The sequence below is a fragment of the Brachyistius frenatus genome, unplaced genomic scaffold (genome assembly GCF_029030835.1).
Source record: "Brachyistius frenatus isolate BFR_SWC_R1_liver_20210118 unplaced genomic scaffold, ASM2903083v1 Contig_20, whole genome shotgun sequence".
Taxonomy (NCBI): domain Eukaryota; kingdom Metazoa; phylum Chordata; class Actinopteri; family Embiotocidae; genus Brachyistius; species Brachyistius frenatus.
Window position 1 is genome coordinate 3,822,101 of NW_027210619.1, and position 27,702 is coordinate 3,849,802.

Genomic DNA, 27,702 nt, shown 5'->3' on the forward strand with positions numbered 1-27,702 from the left:
ACTTTTATGCCAACATTCACGTTCATAAAAAAAATTAAAAAAAAAAAAAAAAAAAATCAAGTCCACGTTTGAGCCTGATGGTTTTCTGTCTGTCTTTGGTCATCTGTCTCTAAGAAATGCTTTAATTCTAATGGCTGATTAGTGACAGCTGCTGTTTTCTAAGATAATGCATGTTGGCTGTTTACCCATCTATTATTCCTGTTTTCATTATATATATTGATCCACAGTGCCCACTGTATCATACCTATTGATTTATTGCCACTCCCCATCCTTACTGGAAACAACACTTTCCGTCACCACTGCTTCAAAAGTTGGCCTCAAGACAACACATGCCGACACATCTAGATACTAAAAGCTCTCTTATAGCCTCCAGGCTCGCTGCTCTGGTTGTCACTGTTTTACTGTTATTTGTTTGGATACTCAGAGTACTGCGAGATTTCAGTTTTAGAAGTAGAAGTGTAAAACTTCAGCTCCTGCATAAGTCGTCGTTCCTGACTGCCTGCCACCCACTGGGTCCGAGTGTCTCCTCCTCTTCCTCACCATCTCCATGTATTTACCTCATTTATATCGCTCGACCTGCAGAGGCGTGGAGATCTCTCTTCCTCTCTCCTTCCACCTCCCTGTCTCTGACTGTGCCTCTGCTTTAGGACAGAGATAATTAATCTCAGATGGAACTCTGAGCCCTTCTACCATGTTTACATCTCGGTGTATGTGTGTGTATACCAGTGCGTGTTGACTGTGCGAATGCCACACATGTCTTTGTGTGTGCAATTTTGTTTGTGAGCAGTTGTGTGTGTGTGTGTGTGTGTGTGTGTGACTTGCTAATTTGATTAACGAGTGTAAACAGTTAAGCTAACGGTAATGACTACCAAGCAGCCTGCTGCTGTAGCCAGTGGGCTTCATACTGATTACTATCATCATGAAGATAAACCCATGGAGCAGAATGTGTGCGTGCGTGCGTGCGTGTGTGTGTGTGTGTGTGTGTGTGTGTGTGCGTGCGTGCGTGCGTGTGTGTGTGTGTGTACAGTACGCCAGTAGGCAGTGTATGTGTGTTTGTGTGCTGTCTCAGTGTGCGTGTTGATGTGTGCACATTCTGTGTGTTTGCTTATGTGTGTGTCGGGCCAGTGCTGCGGGGTGTATGGATATTTTTTGGGAATCTGTGTGCTCTCATCTATTACAGCTCAAAGAGACCTACAGCAGGCAAAGCTAACCTGCCACTAACACATTTCATTGAACAAACAATGACAGAAAACAAGTTGTCCATCCCCAGTGAGAAACAACAAAATGCCCCAATGCAGAGATAATGCTAACCATGGTAATTTTCCCAAATTGTGTTTAAATGCAATGAGCGGTATTATACCAACAGTTGCCTTTAGTGTCACTAAATCCTTTACTTGTTCTGTGCCGTTTCCCGTTTATTCAATGGAGGTTGCTGGCGGCGCCATCCCCCCACCCCCCTTGATAGTGAGCTATCTTTAATAAACCCTCGTAAAATAAACAATTGTAACACAGTTGATAAAATTCAGCAGAAACATCACCCAGCCAGTGATGCGGTGCAGCCAGTAGCTTACTGAAGATATGCACACAGCTACATAAATTAAGCCAATCAGCATCCTTCAATCCAATTTTATCACCCCAGTCACTGATAGTGTGACACTTGCTGTAAGTGACAATGATGAATGAATGATAAGAACTTCCCCTTCCTCCTGAGTCAATAAAATCCAGGGGTGGAGTCCCATTGTTGCAGTAGTGGAGTGCACCTGTGACATGCATGTACTATTAAGTTGTGGCTCTGTCATAGGTTGTGTAACCACTTGAAATTGTACACAATATTCAATAATGTCATCCATTAGCTATACCCACTTTATCCTGTACAGGGTCACGGTCTAGCTGTTTTAATCACTTTGCTTTAATGAATAATTTGAATCAAATACAAGAAGTATTGAGTTTGTATTAACAGAGTAATACAGTAACTTTAACAGGGCAAAAAGTAGCAGATCAAAACGAGGCTTAGAGTTGACATCGTGAAACAGTTAATACACTCCAAATATTAATGAGAACTTTGACTGCCATCACCATCTGTACTGTAAAGTGTTCAACCAATCTAACGCTTTACTTCAGCAACTTGTATTTTTTTTTTTTACACAGTATACAAAGTTTCCTTTTTTTTGTGTAGCGTGTGCGTTAAAATGCTTTAACTTTGTTAAATTGTTGGCATCAAAAAATAAATGAAATTCAAAGTGCTTGTGATAAATGGATTGTATGTATTTGCACGTGTTTGTTACCTTGCATTAAATCATAGTGGGAGAATATGGCACAGCCCCACCTGGAAAGTTTTTCACCAGCCATCACTGACAACCACCTCCACCCCCTAAGCATTAATTTAGGCTTTGATGTTGTCCTTAATGAGGAATGCAAATTCATTTTTGTTCTACTCATTTTCTTTTGAACCTCAGATTTGAAATTTGATTCAATTCAATTCAACTCAATTCAATTCAATAATTCATAACTGAATTCTCGCTGTTGTGGAACATTTTGCACCAATAACCTACTTATACAGTTTAATCTGCAGTTGAGTCGTATTCTGATATGTTCCACAATATGCTCCTCTGTTCCCCTCAGGGCTCTCTGCTCAGCATTTAGGTTCACACCACTCTTTCTCTTACACACACACACACACACACACACACACACACACACACACACACACACACACACACACACACACACACACACACACACACACACACACACACACACACACACACACACACAGAGACGCGTACTTGTACGTTACATGCACAAACACAGGCTTGAAAGCTCACAAGCAGAGACGCTAATAAACAGAACACACACACAAACACATGCCTGCACTCACAGAGAGGCAGAAGGCAACTGGGAGGCAGCTCCCTTGCCTTGCCTGGAGAGGGAGAAGCTTATTATGGAGCCTTATTGAAGGCTTCAAAGAGTTTAAATTAGGGTGGAGAGGAGGGATTAGGAGACGAGTGAGAGAAAGAGGAGGAGAGAGGCAGAGGAAGAGCGGTGCGTGAGAAGAAAGGAGGGACACAGAGAGAAGGAGGAAGAAGGGGAAGAAAAGAGGTACCAAATAAAAAGAGGATAAAATGGGTGAAAGAGGATGTGGTGGAGGATGGAGAGGAGCGAGAGGAGGGATGGAGAGGGCAGGGGGGGGGGAGGAGAGAGACAAACGGGGGGAGGCGAGGCAAAGAGTTTGCTGGCTCATGCTGATCTAAAACTAGACGATGTTTGAAGTGATTTCAGAGTGTATTTCCAAGTGGGAGTCACAACACTACGCTCGGAATATAACTCGGTCACAGCAGCTTTAACGCTGTCTTTTCTCATAATCACAAAATCAAACACATTACACTGTAAGAAACGTGTGGCTGCAGGTGCAACTGATCAAACAGCCTGTGTTCATCTCGTGAAAACAATCCATGTAACCTTGACTAAACAAACAAAGGATAACCACAGACGACGCCAACGAAACAACCAAATAAGTCCTTTATCCCGTCACTACACGATAAACCCAACTGTGCTTGTTGGCATCACTTGGTTTCAGGATGTTTTTTGTTTGGTTTGACTTTCGTCCATCCCCTCAGGTGAATGCTTCAACTTGTACATTACTGGTATCAACAAATGGATCATCACATTCACGCTATGGTTGAAATGCTCTCGGTGCCAAATCAAGTTCCTGGTGCTCGATAAAAGCGAGTGAAAATATTTTATAAGAAAACTACAACCTGAGAAGCATAAAAAAATTAACAATGATGGAAATTAATGTACATTATATAAACACGTTTATTGACTATAATATTTTAGTTTTGGAGGACGAAACCTAGATTGAAAAAAAAAAATCAAATGACTAAAATTGTGAAATACGAGACTTTAACTTAACCAAAACCATGTGCCAAACAACACTGGAAAAAAGGTACAGTACAATATATATTGTCATGACTTAGTATCCTTTCATTCATGGTTAAGCATTCATATAACAATAACCTGCAGGGGAGTGAAAAATCACTCAGCACTGACACAATCCAGCGGACATTGTATTGAGTTTGTACTGTACTTGACTTTGTAACAATATCTCACACTGACGTCACGGCTTGTGAAAAGGGAGAAACAAATGAAGTCAGGAGATGGGTGGGGAAGAGTAGAGGGAGTAAAACAATTAAAGGAGATGAAGAGGAGGAAGCAGAGGAGAGACATGAAGGGACAGAGAGGAAGATTTGACCTAGAGGGACGGGAAAAGGCTGTCAAGGTTGCTGCAGATGGAGCAAAGAGGAAAGACCAGGACAAGAGCAAGAACAGAGAGCAGAGGAGATCAGAGGAAGAGGAAAAGGGAAAGAGGGAGAAGAAGAAGAGAAAAGGGCATGATGTAGGAGAGAGAGGGAACAAAGAGTGGGAATAGTGCGACTCAGAGGGACAGGGAAAGGCTGTCAAGGTCGCTAAACAAGCAGCAGAAACAAGGACCTGAAGGGATTGGCTGCAGTGCTGAACAGCAGTGACCTGTTAGTCATGGTCACACACACACACACACGCATGCACACACACACACACACACAGAAACAAGGGGGAGAAGATAAAATAAAAATGAACTGACTGGCAAAACAGAGATGACAAAGATACAATGGACATCCAAAGAGATGGAAAAAGAAGCAAGAATGTATATGTGGTTTGGCTGAACTTCAAAGCATTTCAACTTCTCACAATCTTTAACATTTTCCTGAAACAGTAAAAGATGCCGTAGATGCAGGAAGGAGTTTACATCTTTACAGGAAATGTAATCCACATCTACACCAAATGACTAAAATTAAATTTAATGAGCTTATCTTCTTTTCTCCTCCAAGCTAAACCAATTTGGGTCAATTCAGTTTGACTGAGAATCTTCTTCTTTTTTTTTTTTTTTTAAATGTACCACCAAAATACTGAACACCAACAGGATATAAACTGTAGATAATGCATGTACAGGCAGTGAGTAGGATGACCTGTTTGTATAGAAAGGGTGAGGGAAACATGCAAAGCAGAGTCGGATTATATGTGTGAACCTGTGTCCTGTATGTGTGACTGCAGCCTGGTTGCCCTGGGGAGAACAACATGGCAGAAAGCAACAGTCGCCTGTGTGTGTTTGTGTGTATGTGTTTGTGTGTTTGTGTGTATGTGCTTCAGGGCGTTTAACAGCACAGCAACAAAATCAGCCACAGAGTTTGAAAAAGATTTTGGGAACACAATTCAGGTGTCAAAGGAACATATACCTGCATCTGAAACACGCAGCAGCAGCAGCAGCAGGATATGCAGACATTTGAAACAAACAGGAAGTAAATGTTCCTGTTACATGTAATAGTTGTAAGTTTCACTTTGTTTAAAAACATATAACATCAACTAACACCTAGTTAGTATCTTGTGTTTCTGTTGTTTGACAGCTGTGTGAGTGTGTGTCGTTGGGCTCAATGAAGGAGGGTTTTTTTCCTTCTGTTTTGGTTTTTGCAGTAAACAGACAAATGATAACCTCTGGGTTTAGATATTTGCTTTATTTTAGGTTTTATTATAATCAATTAGCCTGATGGGAGGGGCTTACTACATTTAAAGGGGCCTCCTCAGGATGGAGGGTCAGTGTGGGCCAAGTTACAAAGAAGGAAACAACCACTTTAATTGAAACACTGGTGACTTTTGTAACTTTTTGGTTCAGAATTAGTTTTATTGTTTTGGAAACATTTTGTTGTTTGTTGGTACCGTTTTTCTACTTATATTTTTGCCACCAATCTGCACTTCTGGGAGACAAGCACAATAAATTGCACCATCACTACGACTATGCCATGTTTTTTGTTGTCTGAGGGCTGAGGTTGAACCCCTTCACAGTTTGACAATCGCTTCAATCAAAGTAAAAAAAAAAAAAACCACCTAGCTGCTTTACTCAGCCAACAACAACAATGCCACATTGCTGAAACAACAACACAAAAGGGGCAGTTGCAGAACTTTTTAACATTTTGTTTGTATTTATTTATTATTATAAGTAACTAATGGATAGATAAGTCCTTGCCATGGCCTTATTTGATTTAAAAAAAAAAACATCAGCTTGCAGTATAATATACTGTACAATAAGTTAGTTTATTTCCCGTTCTTTAAATTGGTGGCAAAAATACTGTTCCCATTCTTTCACATTAGTGTTCGTAGTGATGAACTCTAATACGTATTACCCACTCTGCTGTTCCCCATTTGCTCTGAGCACTTTAGTGTCTTTCAGCTTTTGTTTTGGTTTAACAGCCCATAACTTCACTGCATGGATTCAGCCTAACCACTAGTGATGGGAATTCTGTCTCTTTTTAGTGAGAGCGACCATCTGGCTTTGCTCTTTCAGTTCCTCATTTTGTGCCACTTCTGGCTTTATAATTCAGCCACATTTAGTAAAGTTTTGACCAATGATGTTATGTACACGCGTATCACTTAAATGGTTCAATGTGATTAAACTGAAACTTTTAATTTCCAGAACATTATGATTTTGCATTATGCTTGTAATGCATTACGAAAACCTTAATGGAAAAACATCAGACACATGTATTGAACTTTTTAATTATATGAAATGTTGTAGATTAGCAGTTTGCTACAAACACTTACACAGGGCATCCAGTCCGTGTGCATGAATGTATATTTCTAATCCTACTGTGGTATCCATATCAAATCAAATCAAATACCAAAATAAATAATAAACTATCTAAAATGGTATGATACGAGTATCACTCATGATTGTTTGCGCAGAACGTATATCAACACGAGCAACACAACATTCAGTCAGTGCACAGAGTTGCTATGGCTGAGCAGTGTTAGCTCTGAGACAGGAGCCGTCTCATACAGCCGCCTCAATCACAAACCGAAACATTACCTAGTTTTCATATGCAGCTGGTCCTCGTTTGAAAAAAACCCCAAAAAACCCTTAGTTAAGCCCCCTGTGTCATACATAATCAGCACCAAATGAAAAAGTTAATAACTGGCTGGTGAACATACTGGAGCATTTAGCAGCTGAAGACCCTGAGCCCTTATTTTTGTGGCTGTTAAAACTAAGAAAAAGGTGAATATTTGACTCAGACTTACCAGGTGGATAGAAACTCTAAATGAATGCTAATTTAGTTCCATGCCTGCTGGATGTGTGAACAGACAACTGTTGGCAGCCACATCTGCCATATCAACTTTGTAAAGTGATCATATGCCAACTCTGTTTTTACAGTTTGCGCCACTGACAAGTGGGAAACAAATCATTTAGTATGAATAAATTCATCATAACAAAATGATGAACAACCATATACATTTTTCTGCAACCCCAATTCACTTAATATTATATATTTTTGAAAATTTGTGTCCAAAGACTTTCATTTTGAGTCATGTATTGTCGTGCAAAGAGAATATCTAAAGCTAGAATCCACTACAATATATGTGATAACATTCAATTCAAAGCTGCGAAAACTTTGTTGACGGTTACTAGCCCCTGTTTTCTGAGTCTGAGTTTATGGAAATATAGTGTCCTTGTTTAGTTTTTCCACTAAAATGAGCCCCATTTCATAACAGCACCCGGAGCTCTGAACCAGAAAATGGGCCCATAGCCTTGGAAAATGTGTTTTATTCCAGGCACTGTACATCTAATTGATTTATTTACACTAAAAAAGCAGTTGCCAATTTCAGCTGAATGTTTCATGTTGTGTCTTCTGTAGTCTGCTCTTTGAGGACTTGGCAGCACTATCAGCTTTCTTATCATTGTCCCTGTTGACAGAATAAATCAAATTGCTACGAAACAGGATCGGCGCGCCATTTAGGGATGACCAGAAATAACAGTCTGACTTTGAGGATGATTGTAGAAAAAAAAAAAAAAAAAAAAAAAAAAAAAGTATTAATGGCAATGGAGGTATATGGTTATATTTGAATGTATTTATGACAAATGCCCCAATGGTATCCCTCAGTCCCCATCTTTCTTTCTCTGTCTCTGTTTGTCACTGACATGCAAAAACTCTCTTTCTCTCTCTCACATACACACACAAAAACACACAGACACGGATTTCAGTGTGACTATCAGAAGTGTTATCTCTGCAATGCAGACTATTAAACATTGATGTGTTGTTATTGTAACAGCAGCAATCTGGATCATCCAGGCTGAATGACCCAAAATAAAAACACTTTGGATTGCGACAACACAGAGTCTCTGATAAACAACTGTTTTGTCTGCAGTAAACAATTAGAGTGAGCTTTTCTGTGGCCCATTTTGGTGCAAAATAATCTTTTTGGGAAGTTATTGTTTTTTAGAACCTTTTTTGGGGGAAATTAGTCTGCATTAGCAGCATGGGAATTTAGAAAAGGCTGTAAATAGGACCTGACAACTCTCACCATTCACAAACAGTATCTGCACCTGATTCATCCTGGTCCCGAAGACAACCATCAGTCATCCTGTGATGTTCAATACATCACAGGATGTATTTTATAGTGAAGTTATGTTATCTTGGACCCACTGTCCTTTATGCTTATCTTGTCTTCTTCACCACCGTTTAGATTTGTGAACAACTCCTAAATTTCCCAGACTGCATCCTGAAACTCCGTCATCATTTAATGATCTGCAACCCACAGAAAGTGAGAATTCCTTATTCATTTTCAAAGACGGTTATTCTCTCACCACAGATGCTTCCACATCAATGTCTGACGTAGAATGCTGTACTAAAGCACGGTGGACAGAACGCAAAGAACAGGGACACACACACCTTCCTCTCACTTGAGGAGGTAGTTATCCCTAGTGATATGCTCAGTCACTCCAGATAATCTGCCTAAATATGATACTTTTATTGTGTTATGTATTTTTAGCAGTTTGACACTAAGTGTAGTCAGATAAAAACACTGTAATGCTTCTATAAAAATTAGCTGAATCAAGAGATAAAGGATGTGAAAGAAATGAAAGAGAAATGAAGTTCAGTTTACTTATAATGCCTTCTGAAGGTCAAAAGTTTGAGAAAACCTTAGTAATGACATGAAGGGTATTGCAGACTATATTTCAGAGTTACAAACTGGAGGCAGACACCAGTTGCATCATGGGACATGTCAGATCAAGCATTTCTTGAACTTTGCTCATTCTAAAGGTCTAAAACTAAGAATACCTGTTGCCCTGTTGCATCAGTTTCAACCATTTACTGTATTTGTTAAAGACTTTGCATCTTTAGTGGTAACAACAGACTGCACCACTGTAATGGTTGTAACTATAAAGTTCAAGGTCTCAAAAAAAATCTCAAAACAATTCTGTTCCCATGCCTGTAAAGATTGATTGATCGTTGTCCTGTTGCAGCAGTAAATATATTAAATGAAAAGCCTGCCATTAGAAAAGATGTGGTACAGTTCAAACAAGGGTAATGGCACACATTTTCATTCTCTCAGACACATTCACAGTTTTGAGTCTGTACACATGAAAAGAGAAGTTCAAATCTATCCAACTTTTTTTTCCGAAGTTTTGTTTATGCAGTGTGATACATACATGGCAAAAATAGAAATGCATGTATTTTTTTTTATGTCTGCCGCATGTGTTAGCCTTGCCAGTCGAACCAGCAGCTGAGGACAATAAAATATGACAAAGGAAATGGCGGTAGTCGTATTACTTCAGTGATATGGAAATGGTTGGGTTAAATCAAACAGATGCAATAGTCAGTTTGTTGGAGAAAATTCCTCACACTCCAATCAAAAATCAAATTTGTCAGTAACAACATATGAACTGAGAATAAGATTATGTAGATTGCAAACAAATTATCCCTTAAAGTTGAGCTGGTTTCAGTCGTAGACTGCATCATTTTTTCTTATGAAACAAGCCTCTTTTCGTGTCACAAAAAGTTTTAATTGTGAAGCAATTTGGTTTTGGAAAGTTACAAAAATTGGTGACTGCAATCCCTCCAATTCTGACGGGGGTGGGGTAGTTTCAGATATTGTTCAGCCATGCAATAATCACTTTGTTTACAGTATGCAGACCCCAAAACAAACTAATGACGCCATTTCAACTCTATGTGAGTGTAATACTACATTGCAGGAATAACTTTGAAAGTTTTTTTTTGTCCCCACAGGTGTCCTAGTGGCTCAGGAAGACCTCTTAGGGAAGACAAAACTCAACAGACAAATTCAAGTCAGAGAATATGTGTAAATGTCTCTCCATAGTGGGATTAAGGAATTACTGGCTTCCAGGTTGACTAATAGACAGAGAGAAAGATTGGTTTAATTCAGATGAGACTTGTGCCCCCTCTCTCTCACTCTCTCTTCCTCTCAATATGTGTGTGTCAGCAGCTCACTCAAGCAGGATAATTCAGCACTCACTTGGCGGATAAGGACTTCTATCCAGCTTTAGTCTGTCACAACATTTGTTCCACATTTAAATTAGACTGCTGCAGTAGGATGATTGCATATAGATTTGTAGAGAAGGAGGGCGCAAGGAAGGGGACCGAGGGGGGGAAATATGAGGGAGACATGGGGCACAAGGAAGGAAGGAAGAGAGAGGAGTGAAAACACAAGGGAGGAGAGGAGAGACAAAGGAGGAGAGATGGAGAGGAGAGAAGACACAAAGGAACAGTGCTACTTTTACTTGCCAGAGACATTCAGCACAATCAATGGTTGTTGTTTCACCATCACTCTGGTCCCCATGACAACTGTCCTGGATTCTGATGCATGCATCTCTCAAAACAACACACATCTATTATAAATAGACTGGAAATCAGACGTAACATGTAAAACAGCCAAAAAAGTAAGCAAATGTCCTCATTTAAATAAACATTATTGGCATACACACATGCAACAGGCCAACATACTATGTTATTATAAGAAGTGCTTCATACAGTACAGTACAGACCAGCAGCAGCAGCACACTGACTCGTGGCTCTTAAAGGCTTATTTTCGGGTTTTGCCAGCCAAATACAAAGACTGTATATAAGACTGATCTCTCACTGATGTTTCTTCATGCAACGAGCAAACAGTGAGGTTGCAGTGATATACACTAATGGCCAAAAGCCTCGAAACAACAAAGGAACTCACAGCAGTCATAGATGTATTGGCAAATACAGCAGCTTCAGAAACATCTGTAAGACTTTATTTTTATTTCGACTTCTTTACTAAAAATCTCCCTGAGCTAACTTCAACAACTGCTTCATCGACAAAAAATGTTGAATTTTTTTCTAATGTAAGACAATGTGTTACTGTATATCTTCCTTCAATAGTTATATAGTTCCACTATAATTCTGTTCTGGGATTTCAATTGAACTGTAACACAGCAGTAAACTGATCTAACCAATGCAAGTTACATATGAACTGGTTATTTATCCAGTTGCTGTTAGATTTAACACTATAACATTATTAATTGTCATATACAATAAAGGCAGGATTTGAACAATTAGCATTAGTAAAAGGAAAACTCCTCTAAAAATAACAGGCTTCTGTTGGCATGTGGTTAACACTGGGTGGCAGATTCAGCAGGTGGATATATTGAGGATATATTGTGGTGTTATAAAAGCTCCAGATAAATGTCTTTTATCCAGAGAAACATAAAGTGGAAGCTTCCTGTGTTCACTGCTGAATGTATTTTCACTAAATACATTATAAAGCCATTCACTGTTCATTCCAGAGCCAGAAGCAAAATGTGCTCTCAGTGAGAGAATGCATGGTTTTCCATGGTGTGTGTACAAGTGTGTGTGGGAGAGAATGAGTGTGCGTGTGTGTGAGAGCATGAGTGTGTCATATGCAAGGATGTGTGAAACTGTATGTGTTTGTCTTTTCCATATAGCATACTGTATGTAAGCTTGATGTGTGTGTGCTTTGAACAGTACATGTGTGTCTATGAGTGTGAATGATTTGTGTGTGTGTGTGTGTGTGTGTGTGTGTGTGTGTGTGTGTGTGTGTGTGTGTGTGTGTGTGTGTGTGTGTGTGTGTGTGTGTGTGTGTGTGTGTGTGTGTGTGTGTAGGTGTCTGTCATATCCAGCATTGCAATCTTTTCTTGAGCGTGATCTCCCCATCTCTGTGTCTCTGTCTCTCCTACACTTCCTCTGTGTCTCCCCCTCTCCGCATCTCTAACTGATGGTGACAGTTGTTCTTTTTAAAGCAGAGTGGATCAGAATGCAGGCGGAGCGGCTGTTAATTATGGATGGCCTGTTTATCCTCCCAGGAGCACCCAGGGAGGGAAAACCTCCATTCGAACTTTGCCGGCAAATGCTTCGACTGTGCTAATATGACAGGAGTCCGCATAGTGATTATGCTACCTAAAACCTCAACGTAAGAACCCCACTAACCTCTACTCAACACATCAAGCACAACACTCAATGATTTGTAGTTCATGCACCGAAGCCAATCAGTGAGTAACAGTCAATTAAAATCCAACAACTATTGTATAAATAAAGAAACAACAGTCTTTTTGTCTGGTATCAACAGTTAGTTGGTTAGTCCCATTGCCAACATCTATACCAAGTATGTTACTTTTAGTTGGTGTGTGCAGATTCTTAGGGCTGGACATATTAGATTTTTGTATTTAAATTTTTCCCCATCAATTATTGGTTCATTCAAAAAAACATTAAAACTGTTTGTCTTTCCCAAAGTGCAGAGTGATCTTCAAAAACTTAGTTCACAATCTGACATGTGAGCAAACTGTAATCGATAAAGAAGTTTGTCAGATTTCATAAATATTTTTATGATGAAGACCGAATGTACACAATGTGAACAAAGAAAATAAACATCAAATTGTTCCATTTGATGGGAGTATTGATAGTATTCTGTACTTTTGCATAATAAATGAGTTGTTAATTATTTCCTCATATACTAACTATTCAATAGACTAGTAATTTCTTTGGTTTCCTTTTTAAGTCCTTATTTAATAAATTAGATAATTAATTTGACACCATGAAACCCCCTCATAATCATCTCTATATAAAATAGTCAGTCTGTTGTAAGAATCAAGATTTTATCTGACGCAGACATCAGTGATCGCAATAGTCTGAATTTTTGTTGCAGCAGACACTGCAAATTATTTAAGTTTGTTCTTTAAATAAAGAGAATAGAGAGAATATTTGCTGTTTAGGCTGACATTTTGCATAAAATTAATCCCACTCCATACGTCAGTATCAGGATTTGATCAAATCTGAAATCAGAAGTGAATCTGTTTATGAAATCCAAATTTGGAGATTTGAACATTTGTGAATGAAGTAATAAGAAATTAAAGTTTACCAAACAGAAGCAAAAACACAAGAGTTTAAAGCTGCTATTGATACAGAAAATAAATCAACCAGGCTGCAGAGCACAGACCTACTCAGCAGTGCTAATGCTGTATCTGCTTCAAGACTATTGCATTTACTTACAGTAAATATTCTGAGAAAGCAAAATGCGTCAAAGGTGTTGCAGCATCAGAGTGGTAAATACACTAAGACGTAATGAGATACTTCATTGATTACTATAGGAATAGCTCTCTGCTCACTAGTATGCAGGCACTTCAGACAGCAGGTCAGTTTTACACAGGCTCCATCAGAGCTGGTAGAGATTCACAATCTTTACACACACACACACACGCACGCACGCACGCACGCACGCACGCACGCACGCACACACACACACACACACACACACACACACACACACACACACACACACACACACACACACACACACACAACTAAAGCTACTGTAGTAAAGAGCAGACAGACAACAGAGGTCATCCATAATTCACTCATGACATATTCCTGCTTTCTGCATCTATCTTAACATCTTCCATTCATTGAAAACCTCTCAACAGTGTGGACTTGTTTTCTGCATGTTTAATGCAAAACACTGTTGCAAAGTCCCAAAAGCAGTGAAATCCAAACAAGCTGTTACTTTTCTGTTTGGCCAGCTGGCTAAAAGAGGAGCCTCAAGCCTGACACAGAGATGGACACACAACAGGCTTTCTTGAAGAAATTGTATTTTCTTGATTCTTGTTGTTTTGGGTTTTGTACCCTCATGGTTGAAATGCACATATTGTAAGTCGCTTTGGATAAAAGCGTCCGCCAAATGAAATGTAATGTAATGTAACAACAGAAGGGCATTTCCAATATATTACATATGTAAAAATATAATAAGTGTATGTTTTAACTTCATATAGTCAGGGCCACACACACATACATACACCACAAATACATCCACTATAACAGAATTCAACGCACTAATATATGTGATGCTTTATGTGACCCAATAATTTTCTTTACAGTAGTTTTCTTCTCTCGACTGCGACCACTGTTATGTGGTGGTGTTGGTAAACGGACCCAAACACAAACACGCAGCGGGTAACTTGAAAACAGGAGGAAAATAAAACTGAACGTGCATAAACACAGAAATAGTCCAGGATGGCTGGAAGCCAATAATGGTGTCTCTCCCAACTCGGGATCCTCCCTGAGTTGTGGCAGGTATTCGAACTAGTCCGTAAAGGGAGAGAGTCAGCGAGATCCGTGCAGGCAGGTGAGGGTGTCCCCGTAATTCTCACCGGGAAGCGGGGGTTCGGGCGGAACTGCAGCAGCGGCAGGCTGGCATACATGTGGTCTCCAAGAACCGACGCTGAGCAGGGGGGCTGGATACCTGGTGAGCTCCGTGGACCGACGCAGGACAGCAGGTAGGTTCGACTGTCTGCATTACCGTGGACTGATGCAGGATTGCCAAGACACATCAACTGGTGATCTCCGAGGAACAACACAGGACTGCTTCTTCGTGCAGGTGATCTCCATGGATCGACACTGGACGGCAGTTAAGTACCACAGGGTGGCAGGCAGACAGGCACACAGGTAGGACTGCAGCAGACAGGAGACTGAAAGGGGGTCAGAACCGGAATTGCAGAACAAGCAAACGGACTTACTGAACTGCAGCGTGGTACCAAGTGAGATGATCAGACGGACTGACGCAGGTGGAGTTCAGGTCTGGGGTTGATATACGGACAGGTGGTGATTATTGGAATGAGAACCAGCTGTGCCAGCTGAAATAAGTGTGGTAGTGGGAGGTGGGAAACAGAGGGAACAACAAACAGAGACAGCTGGAGATCCTGACAGAACAAAAAAATCTGGTGATAAAGTCCAGAGCAGCGTAGAGTCCAAACTAGAGCATTGAGACATCACCGCCCCCACCCCCGTGTCCAATGCGTCCATCTCCACAATGAACTGCCGGTTGTCATCCAGTTGGATGAGAATGGGTGCCGAGGCGAACCATTCCTTGAGGGAACGGAATGCCTGGTCAGCTTCTGGAGTCCACGTGAATACTATCTTCGAGGAAGTGAGTCTGGTGAGGGGGGGCAGCCGTTTTACTACAGTCTGAATCGACGGTAAAAGTTGTCAAACCCCAAAAACTGCTGGAGGTGTTTACAGGTCGAGGGTATGGGCCACTCGGTCACTGCCTTTCACTTCTCCGGGGCGGTTCTGACCTGATCCCTCTCGATTATGAGCCCCAGAAACTGGACAGACAAGACGTGGAACTCGCACTTTTCAGCCTTTACGAACAGTTGGTTCTCCAGGAGGCATTGCAAGACTTGACGGACGTGGTGGCAGTGTGTGGAAAAAATGTGAAGATTGTAAACTTCCTCAAATTAATGCAAGCAAAATAAATGTGTAATTTTTGTTTGTTTGACTTATAGTCTTCTGATTACATCTGCACCATTTTCTTCTGCAATGTTTTAACTGCACCTGACTTAAGGATTGTTTCTTGATACACACATTTCCTAATATTGGAATAACTGTAGCATTTGGACAAGCAGATTGATTCTCATTTCCCTGTACTCACTGTCTGAAATTTGGATGATACAAGCTTCCTTGTTGACGTAAAAAAATGTAACATTCAAAGTCTAGTTTATCACATCATTTATCTTGACAGCAAATAAAACAAAGTCAACATGATTGCTTGTTTTTTACAGCAAGATATAGCAACCTTTAAAATAATTATGTCAGTGAGCTGCAAAAAAAAGTTGTGGGTGCAAAACACATAACTTCTCTGTGATGATGATGAAGCATCCCCTGGAGCAACAACCTGCAAGGAGCATATGTCAGTGTTTTGAACGCAGACAAATTAGCAGTTACAGTCAGAGCCGGTGCTGCCTGAGTTTATATAGCCATCTTGCAGCTCCTGCTGTGTCTGTAAAATGTACTCATGTGACTCAGCTCAGATTTAGCCACATCAGTTTGAATATCTGCCTGGTGTAAACAAATTCTTTTTCAACATGTGGCGCCAGTCTGAAAAGTCTTCTTGGGATTTTGAGATGAATGTGTCTCTCTGAGAGGACCTATCTCATCCTCAAAGCCCCAAACCAATCATTCAGTCCTCTGATGACTGAGGCTCATTTAGCTCTTTCCCGATTGGTTCTGAAGGCAAGAAAAGCCCTGGGATTGCCCCAGTGGGAGGTTGGGAATTGGAGTTCTGAAGTTCTTTATGCGTTTCTCTTAATTTCTGCAAACTCTTTAATGTTTGTCTATATTTAATGTGTGTGCACACTAATTCCTCTAAGTGTGTAAAGTCGACTGAGTAAGCGAGTGTAATCAAGAGTGTTTGTATGAAAGCTGGTGTGTGTGTCTATGGAGAAGTTTTTAATTAGCTCATGTTGCAACATATTGTGGCAATATGTGGTAGACAGAAAACCAGATGTTTATTGTTTTTAACAGTTCAACGACTGTGATCTCTGCCAGTGCCGCATGTTGGAGAGTTGTCAATGGTGTCTGCAGCGAGAGCCCGAGAGAGCAAACTTTTGAATCCCACTGTGGGCATGAAGACATGCATTGATAATCACATTAAATGTAAGGTGTTTTTAAGTGTGGGAAATTATCAGTAAAAGGACTCTACAACAAGATAAGAAGTCACGTTTTGATCTCCATCTATGTATTGTGAGATGTCAAATTTCACTGACCTGCACACCATTACATTGTTTAGCATCCACCCGTTACTATAATTTATTCTGGCACATGTCTCCACCAATACAAACGAACTCTTCTGAGGTGGAGCCACAGAGGCTGAGTTAGAGTAAAGGCCTTTAGACACCAGGTCCATGACAAATAAATGAGACAAAAATTGTAAATACTTGCCAGCGATTATGTTGCATCAAAACTATTCATACAAGCAGTGATGTGACTTTGTTGACACATATGTTCAAAAAAAGGTTTGAAGAGATTTGCATCACCTCATTCTTCAGAAAAAAAGTGGATTCAACATCATCCAGTGATGAAGATCTCCTGCTCCTCCTCACTCAGACAAAGTGAAGATTTCAGTAACTTAGCCAAAGCTGCTGTGACACTGTAGCCTGCCGAATACCAACTCTGTTACATATACAGAATAAAAGGCTCCCAGACCATGAGAGTAGAGGAGGAGAACAGTTTATTCTACATTTCGAAGCCATGACAGAAAAACCATGTACATAAAGCTTGAGATCTCTGAAGCCTGTCAAGCAAGATGAAATCCCTCAATGTATGTACATCCTGATAACAGTATATCTCATAAATGAGTACGTAAACTCGTTAACTGATGTGTGTTTGAGTGTCTCTTTTTTCTGAAATTGGCTTTTTAATTATGTATTAAACATTTTGCGTGCATACATCAGCATTTGGGAGCGGAGAGCTGAGTAAATGTGTCTGTTGAGATGAGAAAAGCAACTATAGCACAGAAGTTGCAATAACAATAATCACAGAGGGGGATGAGGAATAGAAGACCAGCAAAGCAAATAGGCAGCAAGTTTAAAGGACTAACAATACAGCTCCTTCTTTAGAGGGGAAACAATTCAAACTTCAGCTGCAAGGGAGGCAAAACAGTTTCCGGGCGGCATAAATAGATGAAAATATAAGTCAAAAGAGAATAATCACATATTTCTACTTTTAATTATGTCCATTTTCAACCAAAGTTACCATAGCAACAAGAACAGCTAGTCAACATCCACAACCAGTGTCAAATTTAATAAACAGACAAGAAGTGGGTCTACAGGGAGATAATTCATGTGCACACTACTGACACAGATTGTTTTGATCTTTTAAAGGGTTTATGCCAACATTTTAATATTGCACCTCCATGCAGTTAGAGGACTCCTGCATCTGATTGAAATTAATATCTAAATCCAAGCATCAGAGGCTGAGATACTATAATTTACACTCAATCAAAACTTCCTTCAGAATACCATATTAATAGTGCCTCCCTTTGCTTTTAAAAAGGTTTAACTCTTCATGGCACAGATTCCACAAGATATGGGAAACCTGCCTTTGAGATTTAGCTCTATGTTGACATGACTGAATCGCACAATTTCTGCTGATTTGTCAGCTGCGCATTTATACTACAAACCTCCCCCTCTACCACGACGGGATTGAGATCTGGTGGAGGCCACTGAAGTCCACTGAAGTCATTGTCATGTTTGTGACACCAGTTTGAGAGGATTTTTGCTTTGTGACATGGTGCATCATCATGCTGGAAGCAGTCATTAGATGTGAAATTTTTGGCCATAAATGGCTCCACATGATCAGCAACAATACTCACATAGGCAGTGCCATTCACTCAATGATTGACTGGTATTAAGGGGCCCTATGTGTCCCAAGAAAATACCATTACACGACCAGCAGCAGCCTGGACTGTTGACACAAGGCTTGTTGGACCCATGGATGAATGCTGTTGGAATGCTGACGATAGCATCTGTGTGCCTCAGCAAAAATCAAGATTTACAGGACCAAGCTAAAAAAAAATATTACATCAATGAAAGCGCCTGACGAGTATCTGCACAATATTAAGTGTTGTACTGCTGCTACATAATTGGGTGATTGGAGAATTGCATGAAGGAGCAGGTGTTTTTAAGAAAGTGCTCAGTGAGAATAAAGCTTTAATATCGGTCAAGCTTCAAAGACACTGGGTCCTTGAATTCTCGTAAAGAAACTCTGTAACATCTTTCATTAGATCGTCCTTGCCTGGTAAACACATTTCTTTCAAACACCACCCGCTAGTAGCTCATTGTTTCTATAGTCTCTAAACCAAAGCTGAGATAAGTATTTATGTCACTTGAGTAATCTTAGTTTAAAAACTCTATTTTCACAGCCTTACTTGTACTCCTCATAACTGGCAAACTGACTTTGACAAGTAAAATTAACAGTGCCTCTATAATTCCTCAGACCACCACAAATGTAAGGAAATGTTTTTTCAAAATAAGTTCTGTAAATAGTATATTTTACTTTCTTCAGATACTTTATGATTAATATTATCTTCAGTATCAACCATTTCCACTGGAATCAGAAGTTGGAAAGAAAAAAGCAGCCAAAACAGATGAGAGGAATACAATTAACCCTTGAATAAGGTTAGGTGCAACATGAATGGTATTTTAGGGTGAATTAAGGTAACTGAAATGTGTCAAAGCGATGCAGACGAGATGTGTGTTCAGTGAAGTCTTCATTTTTACTCCCACCCTTCCTCCTGCTCTCGTTATTCTATGAATTTCTGTCTCAATCGATCTCTTAAGCTTTTTCAAGTCAATGAGCTTTCAAACTCATGAAGACAGATTCACTGTATTCACTAGTTTATCACAGCTTACTATTAGTATTCCACAAATCCCATCCCGATCCCTTAAACTAACTTGAAAATTCTTCACCCTATAATTTAATGATAACATTGTGGAGATGTACTTTTTGCTGCCTTAACTGTCTGTGAGTAAACATATTTATGTCCTCACAACATGGGTATTACAAGTACACACACATACCTTTAGGACAGGAAGAGGCAAGGAAGTGCCAACAAGCATCAGCCAATCAGAATGCAGCAGGAAAATACCCCTAGGCCTGCCCACCACAAATGTACACACAAAACACACACATACACACAGGCTGATGAGCACATACACAGAGACGTTCCTATAGGTTTGTTTGCCATTGTGCCAAGGGAGTATCACCAGAACAGAGAGGACACTGCATGAGAAGGACTGCAGACACACATGAACCCACATATATACATCCACGTGCACGCGCACGCGCGCACACACACACACACACACACACACACACACACACACACACACACACACACACACATATATATGCACACAAGCACGTATGTGCACGCACCCACACATCGACACACTTACACTGGGGAGCAGGATAAAAATACTGTGCTGACAAGTCAATTAATCAGATGTGAAGGTGCTGAGCAGAACAATCCTTTACAAGGCCGTGGTTGTGTGTGTGTGTGTGTGTGTGTGTGTGTGTGTGTGTGTGTGTGTGTGTGTGTGTGTGTGTGTGTGTGTGTGTGTGTGTGTGTGTGTGTGTGTGTGTGTGTGTGTGTGTGTGTGTGTGTGTGTGTGTGTGTGTGTGTGTGTGTGTGTGTGTGTGTGAGAGAGAGAGAGAGAGAGATCCTGAAGTTTCTGGGCTTAATAACCTGTGTCATAAACTGTTGATCAGAACATTTTTGAGAAATACACTGAAACTGCTCAATTTGTTTTGTGTTGAATGGGAGCTGCACTATTTTTGCACTCCAGGTTTTTATAGTTCTTTAAAGATTTGATTCCCTGATGTCACCACAACATTAGATGAGTGTGTCGTATGTTACGAGGCTACAGTCTTGTCATTCTTTCATTCATTTGGTGATATTTTGGGACTTGAGTTACATACTGTGCATACATGAGAGGAATTACATCCACTTTTATTGGAGGTTTGTTTTCCTTGTTTCTCTGCTCTACTTAACTTGTGCTATCTCCATGTTTACAATCATTCATATCCTTTGAGTGACGATTATGGTGAATAGTGGGTTTGCTGTTGACATGGCTTTGGTGTAAGATTGATACTGACAAGAAGAATATAACTATTTTTTCAACTCCATTAATATTATCCTCACAATATGCTATTTCCACCCGCATCAGCCACATGTTTAAAGTCTGTAGCTACAATATAATCCCTCAACCCACAAATATAAATCTAGCTTTAAGGTGCAATTTATTCTGCCCTAACACTTCCATGAATACGAACAGTAGAGGGAGAGAGATGCCAATTAAACACAGTCTGAAGACGCCCACACAGTCCTGAGAAGATGCATAATCAGGAAAAGTGAAAACACCTGGGTAGGTGGATCAAGCCTGTGATAAACACTCTGAATATGCGAAAACTAGACACCCATCTTCATTTAAGGAGTATAACAGTGCACTTTACAGACAATAACTATCAAAACCACATTTCAAAGCCTCTCTCATCAAGATTTTCACAACGTAAAACTTTCAAAAAGGATTTTTCTGCACTCAGGTTTTTGTTCATGCGCATATGAATGTTAAAACATGTTTTTGTGCCTTCTGTTTAACGCACTCAAAAAAAACAAAAAAACATACTAATGGCTTCTATCCAACAGCAGTATGGTGGCACTAAGGGAAAAATGAACACTTTTGTGGGGTGTCCCGCAACAGATGCTGCTTCCTCAGACGCCTTAATTCGAAAATTCTTTATGCCATTTGTGCCTCCTTTTTGTGACGTAGACAAGATGGCAACTGTTGAGTACTTCAATTTTGGACCTTTTTGAGTGCATCATTCGGGCACTGCATGTTTCCATACAGTGTGAATGCACTAATGCACTCAAAATAGTGAGTGGGACAATGCCATTAGGAACACAGCCTACAGTGTCTATTTCAGGGGACATTATCACAACAAATGTGTAGGTTTACAGATGGTAAAGCATATTTTGACAACCTACTACTATAACTATTGCACCATGAAATTCTTATTCTGGCTGTTTATATGAAGGAAAAACTGTGATATCTGCTTTGTTCTATAACATATTAAAAAATCAGAATAAACAATGAGCTCTTTCTCTTTTGTCTATTTCATGTTTACTTATGGGAGAGAGAGGTGTCAGGCCATTTTTGATGACTGGTAGAGCGTGAAAACCCTGATTAACTATAGTTGTGCTTGGCTTCAACTAAAGCACATAGTTGATTGATTCTGATTCTACAGGTAGGTCAATTTAATACTGATCAACTTTGTGGAATGATATTGATAATTAAATGGACTTCATAACTCATCAATGACCAGTCTGTATTGTCAGCACCACTCGAGTGTGTTGACTTTGGTTTGAAATCAACATTGTGACTGACTGACTGGCAGACATCTCCTGAGCGGTGCTGAAAGCAGTCAATCAGCAGTGGGTACTGCAGTAATGACAGGGATGTGTGCACTCCCTCAGGAAGAGCTGTCAGGTCAATGGATCACTGCCACTCTGACACACACACACACACACACACACATACACACTTACACACTTATAAACCGAAACAATGCACCCGCTTATAAAATATGCTGCCATTTTGCCTGTGCACACAGTAAAACTCTCAAACACACAAACTGTTCAGTGTTGACAGACTCTCGTGCTGCTCCTGTCCTGTTATTCATTATGGATTCTTCCCAGGGGATTGACACGCATACACAATTACAAACACATCTCAAGTACTTCTCTTCATCCACTGAACTGGATTATAACTGACACTGTATTTAAGGAACAGCACTTCAAGGTTGAGGATATCTAAGGATAAAGAGAAGGTATCATCTGTACCGCACGGCTACCCACAGCTGCAGAGAACAAACTGAATTTTGCTGGTTCATCAATGCTTCCTAATCCTGTTTGTTACAGGAAATATTTTATCTGGTCTTTGTTTCAGGCTAAGCGACCACATTGTTTCAGTCTGGGTCCCCACATGACAAAATGCATAAAACTAATGTTTTAAATTGTCCTGTGCCCTGGGGTAAGAAACTACAATCCCTGTGTTTATGTTCCTATGTGACAGAAGAGTAATTAGTTGATGACCTGGATCAAATATATATTTTCTCATTAGAGGTATTCTAACAAAAAAATGTTTTACTCCAGATCAGGCAACTTTGACATGTAGAGTCTGATATGATTTTGAAATGTTTTCAGTAGAGATGACAAAGTTTATCAGCCGAAAACGGATCTTAACTGGACACGTTTCAATATTTTGCATTAATATATAACATGAATATTTAGATATTTATTATTGTATAATCAAAAACAACTGACTGATACCTGCTGTCTGGGTTGACTTAAAGGTATACTCATAAAGGGTGACTTAAGTGGAAGAACATAAAGAGAAAAAGGTCTTGTCACCAGAATAAATAAGTTTCTCATCATGCTGAACCACATCTGTCTCTCTTGTACTATCCTCCTTTGTTTCCTTTCTTCCCTCCCTCAGAACTTGTCTCTAAGGTCAACTGACTGAGCCTTGCACTCGCAGCGGTGATGATTTAAGGGAATCTGTTTGCTTCACTGCAAATTTACTGTGAATAGTCCATCATCTGTGGACCTGTAATTTAAATGTAAATTAAATGTGTCCGTGAAACACCACGCGGAGGTGCCGGCAGTTCAGATAGAGTAGACAGTGGTAAACAGGTTGTTTTAATGACCTTTCATATCATGCAGGGACATGGTTGTTTACAAACAAACAGAAAGCGGTCAGACTTGTTTACCAATTAAACAGTAGTGACAGATGTGTTTACAATCCACAAACACTGCCAGCCTGTGATGATTTTAATATTTATACCTGGGCTCTCCTGAAAACCTCAGACACACGGGAGAGGAATGCATTTAGAATACTTAAAATAGGTTGAATTTTGCAGAGAACAGCTGAAAATACTGAGAGCACTGATACAAATGTACATGTTTTCTTTAAAAAATTAAAGGTCCCATATTGTATATTTTCAGATTTCCATTTATTTTTTGATTATAAAGCAGGCATAGGCACTATAAATACAAATGTCAAAACACTCAGTCCATAAAGAAATGTACACTGCTCGTATTCAGCATCTGTGCCATTTGGACTAGCTATTTGGACTTCAGTGAGTTTGTGATGTCACAAACTTATGCTTCATGTCATATGTTCACCCTCAACGTGGCTTACTGTTCAACCTTTTATGGAAGAAAACACAGAGCGGTCAATCTCTCACAGAGCTAGGAAACAACAAGTCCGAAGAAAGCCTGCGGTTGTCCAGGGCGTCTGTGACTCAGAAAAGAGCCAATCAGAAGAGAGGGTCGTTGAGATGAATGAACCTTAAAGACACAAACACAAAAGATCCTGTTCTTGGTTGCGCTCCAGAGAAAAGCTTAAGAGAGAAGTAATATTTGTTTTCTTATGCTACTTTAAACCACAAAAATATTTTCTAATGCGACTTACTGAGTACTTATAAGACTGCATTTCAAACACTAGAAAAAGTGTGAAATATGGGACCTTAAAGTCTATTTTTGTGGCTACACTTTTGCATTTTTTTCAATCTATATTCATTACACAATATATAGTGTAACAAATAAGCATTATTTCACTTAAAAAATTACATGGGGCATTTTATAAATCCTTGCATAGGATTGGGACATTTGTAAGTACTAACATATAAGAAAAAAAACAGCTTTCCTGGTTGTTAACATTACAATGTTAAACCTATCAGAAAGCAGAGGCGTTATTTCAGTGGCACAGCTCTCTCTGGAGAGATGACTATAGAATATTTCTGCAGGACTATTGCCTCTCACTTGAGGATTTGCCTTGATTTATTGCTTGTGTTTATATCATTCTCTGCAGAGGAGTTCAGTACAGGTGTAGCTGCCTATGGAAATGATTCATAATTTATCGCATGTTCGCAGCTTTTTTTCCCCCCACTGCTGTGGACAGTTGGAGAGCAGGGAGTGAAGAAAAAAAAAAAAAAAAAAAAACGAGAGCGATGGAGAGGGAGACAAAACACTGGCAGAGAGGCAAAGAAGTGAGAGAGAGGGAAGAGAACATAGAGTAGTATGGAATCAAATAGACAGAGGTAGAGAGGTAGAAAACAAGTAATAGAAGGGGTTGAAAGGATATACAAAAACAGCAGAGGAAGAGCTATTTTGGCTGATTGTGGTACAGATTAATAATTTCACTTTTAAGTGACTTTAAGTTTTTACTACGGATGTGTGGTCATGCACCCAAGAAACTGAGGTGAAATTAACCAAGACTTTGATGTAAAATACACTCACAAACAATAACAAATGAATTACACGCATCACCCTCTAGGAAAAAGGTGAAGCAGCAAATAGAGATCAATGAAATAATAGCTAAAAATACCACAGTACCAAATTATCTAAATTAATATGTTAAGATTTAGGTGATTTGGAAAACATACCGACCAGAATTTGAGGTTAAGTAGCTTACTTTTCCTTTTCAAAGCACAAGAACATATGCAGTGGTTAACTGTGCATGCATAATGAACCTGTGCATTGGGCCTTTGATATTGCCGTCATGCATGTATCTTCATGCTCTTAAAACATTCCCACACTGCTCCTGCAGAGTGAACCTTGCCACAGTAGGCTACGTTTTCTTTGATGTCACGAGGGAAATTCATCGTAATTTAATGATCTTTGGCCTTCATATTCCTCCCGCTCCCTTTGTATGTTTTCCATTTTTACTAAAGCAGACATTGGTCATGCATTAAAATGTATCAGAATATATTTATTCAATGCTAGTATGAAGATGCCTGTATTAAAAACTAAATATATGTATGTAATTTTTACAACAACTGTTTGGGAAAACAAAGTGCAAAACTATTATCAATAGTTTTAGGCTTGTTTAACAAGTTAAAATCTGCAACTTTTCTCACCTATATAAAGTGAATCCTAAAACATGATTATTTCACCTAATAGAAGAAACAAAATGAGAACTTGCCACCTAATAACTGAAACAGAAAATGAAAGAATAATGAGAAGCAGAAAAAAGCTGCTTTGCATGGGCAAACTTCCCTTTTTCATATCAGACATCAGTGCAGTGTTTAAACAAAAATGAGCCACATGGAGAAAAGAATAGTTTCAAACAGTTTTTGGTCATCTACTGAACAGACTATGAAGGAAGTGAGTAGTGTGGAAGCTTGGTGTATATTGTCCAACACGTGGCTGGAAAAAGCACAGTGACCTTCCTGAAATATAGATTTAACTCTGCTGCTTACACACACATGCACACAAACACACAGCAACGAACTGTTGTAGGCTACAGCATGACTTTCCATGACCTTAACTGCCCTGCTTGATCCCCTCACAGCTACATGATAAGTGGACAGGACCATTTTTTGGGGGTACTAAATGCTGCCTTCTGCAGCTGAATGTGGTCCAGATTCATTCAAGCTAGAGCAACTCCAGTCTCTCCCTCAGGGAAAGTCTGTCTCCCATTCAACGCAGCATTAATCGATTCTTTCAGTTAACAACTATAAAACAAACTGAAGTGACAATTTCACACAGAAAAACTGTACTAGGTATAAAAAGTAAACTATATCTTCAATTTAAATGCAAAACCTCATCCCTCTGTCTCACGGTCTGTGTTTGCACACTGACTAAAGTATGTTTGTCAGCTGGAGTTGTTATTTTTCTCTGCAGCATACGCCTCAATGGGCTGTCTGTCTTTTTGGATGGAGCCGGGCAAGACAAATTGACAGCTACACACACACACACACACACACACACACACACACACACACACACACACACACACACACACACACACACACACACACACACACACACACACACACACACACACCCACACCCACACAAATATATATATACAAACCCAGGGGTGTGCACAGCACCACGACGCCCCATCTTGCACACACAACTCCCAAAACACAACCACCAATACACACACAGACAGAAACACAAGAGGCAGTCATACATTGGCTGATGGACTGAGTGACAGTTTATTTTCAGGACTTAAATGAACAGAGGGATAGACTCGATGCTCTGAGGCAAAGGAGGGCAGAGAAATAGAATATGAGCTGCTGTTACTGCTTGAGGATGGATAGATTCAAAATTAGACTACACGCACGCACGCACGCACGCACGCACGCACGCACGCACGCACGCACGCACGCACGCACGCACGCACGCACGCACGCACGCACGCACACACACACACACACACACACACACACACACACACACACACACACACAGGCCTTCGTCAACTGTCTGTGCATGTTGGATTCAATGACCATTACTGACAGAGTTTCTGAGAGCTGTACAGAGCAACAGAACAAAGAGAGGATGTAGATATGTAGATACAGTGGTCACCCACACATATATTTGACTTCAACACTGCAGCAGAACTGCCACAGATTTTGCAGAGGGTAGATCTTGAAAGCCACACTGTAATACAGTACATAATTGGTCTATTGTAATACAATAAAAAAGACCTTCCTCACACAATTGGATGTCAGACCCTTCCTGAATCAAAATGTGAAAAGGAAAAAAAATGCAAAGGTTTCACAAATCTCCTCTGAGCGTGGATCAACAGCGCAGCAAAAAAAAAAAAAAAAAAAAAAAAGGAGCGACTTTGATCATGGCTTTAGTTTTAAAGGAGATAGTTTGAACAGAATCGGCAACTACTGAGGCAGAAATGTGTTTAATTAGGATGAATAAGGTCTGCAACATTTTCCATTTCGCGAGCATGAATAACATGACATAATGCAAAAAGAGAGAGAACAGCAAAAGCCAAGAGAAGAGCTGACTTGGGAGATTTTCCCTTCCAGTAGTCTAACATTACACAGCGAAGGAGGAAGACAGAGATGGAGGCTGTGAGGAAGAGAAGCAGAGGAGAGAGGGAGAAGAGGTCAGAGAAAGGAGGGATCACATCCTTTACCCTTCACCTTCTGCTCATCCCTTTCTCACCTTGTTTGAAGGTTTTTATACTCT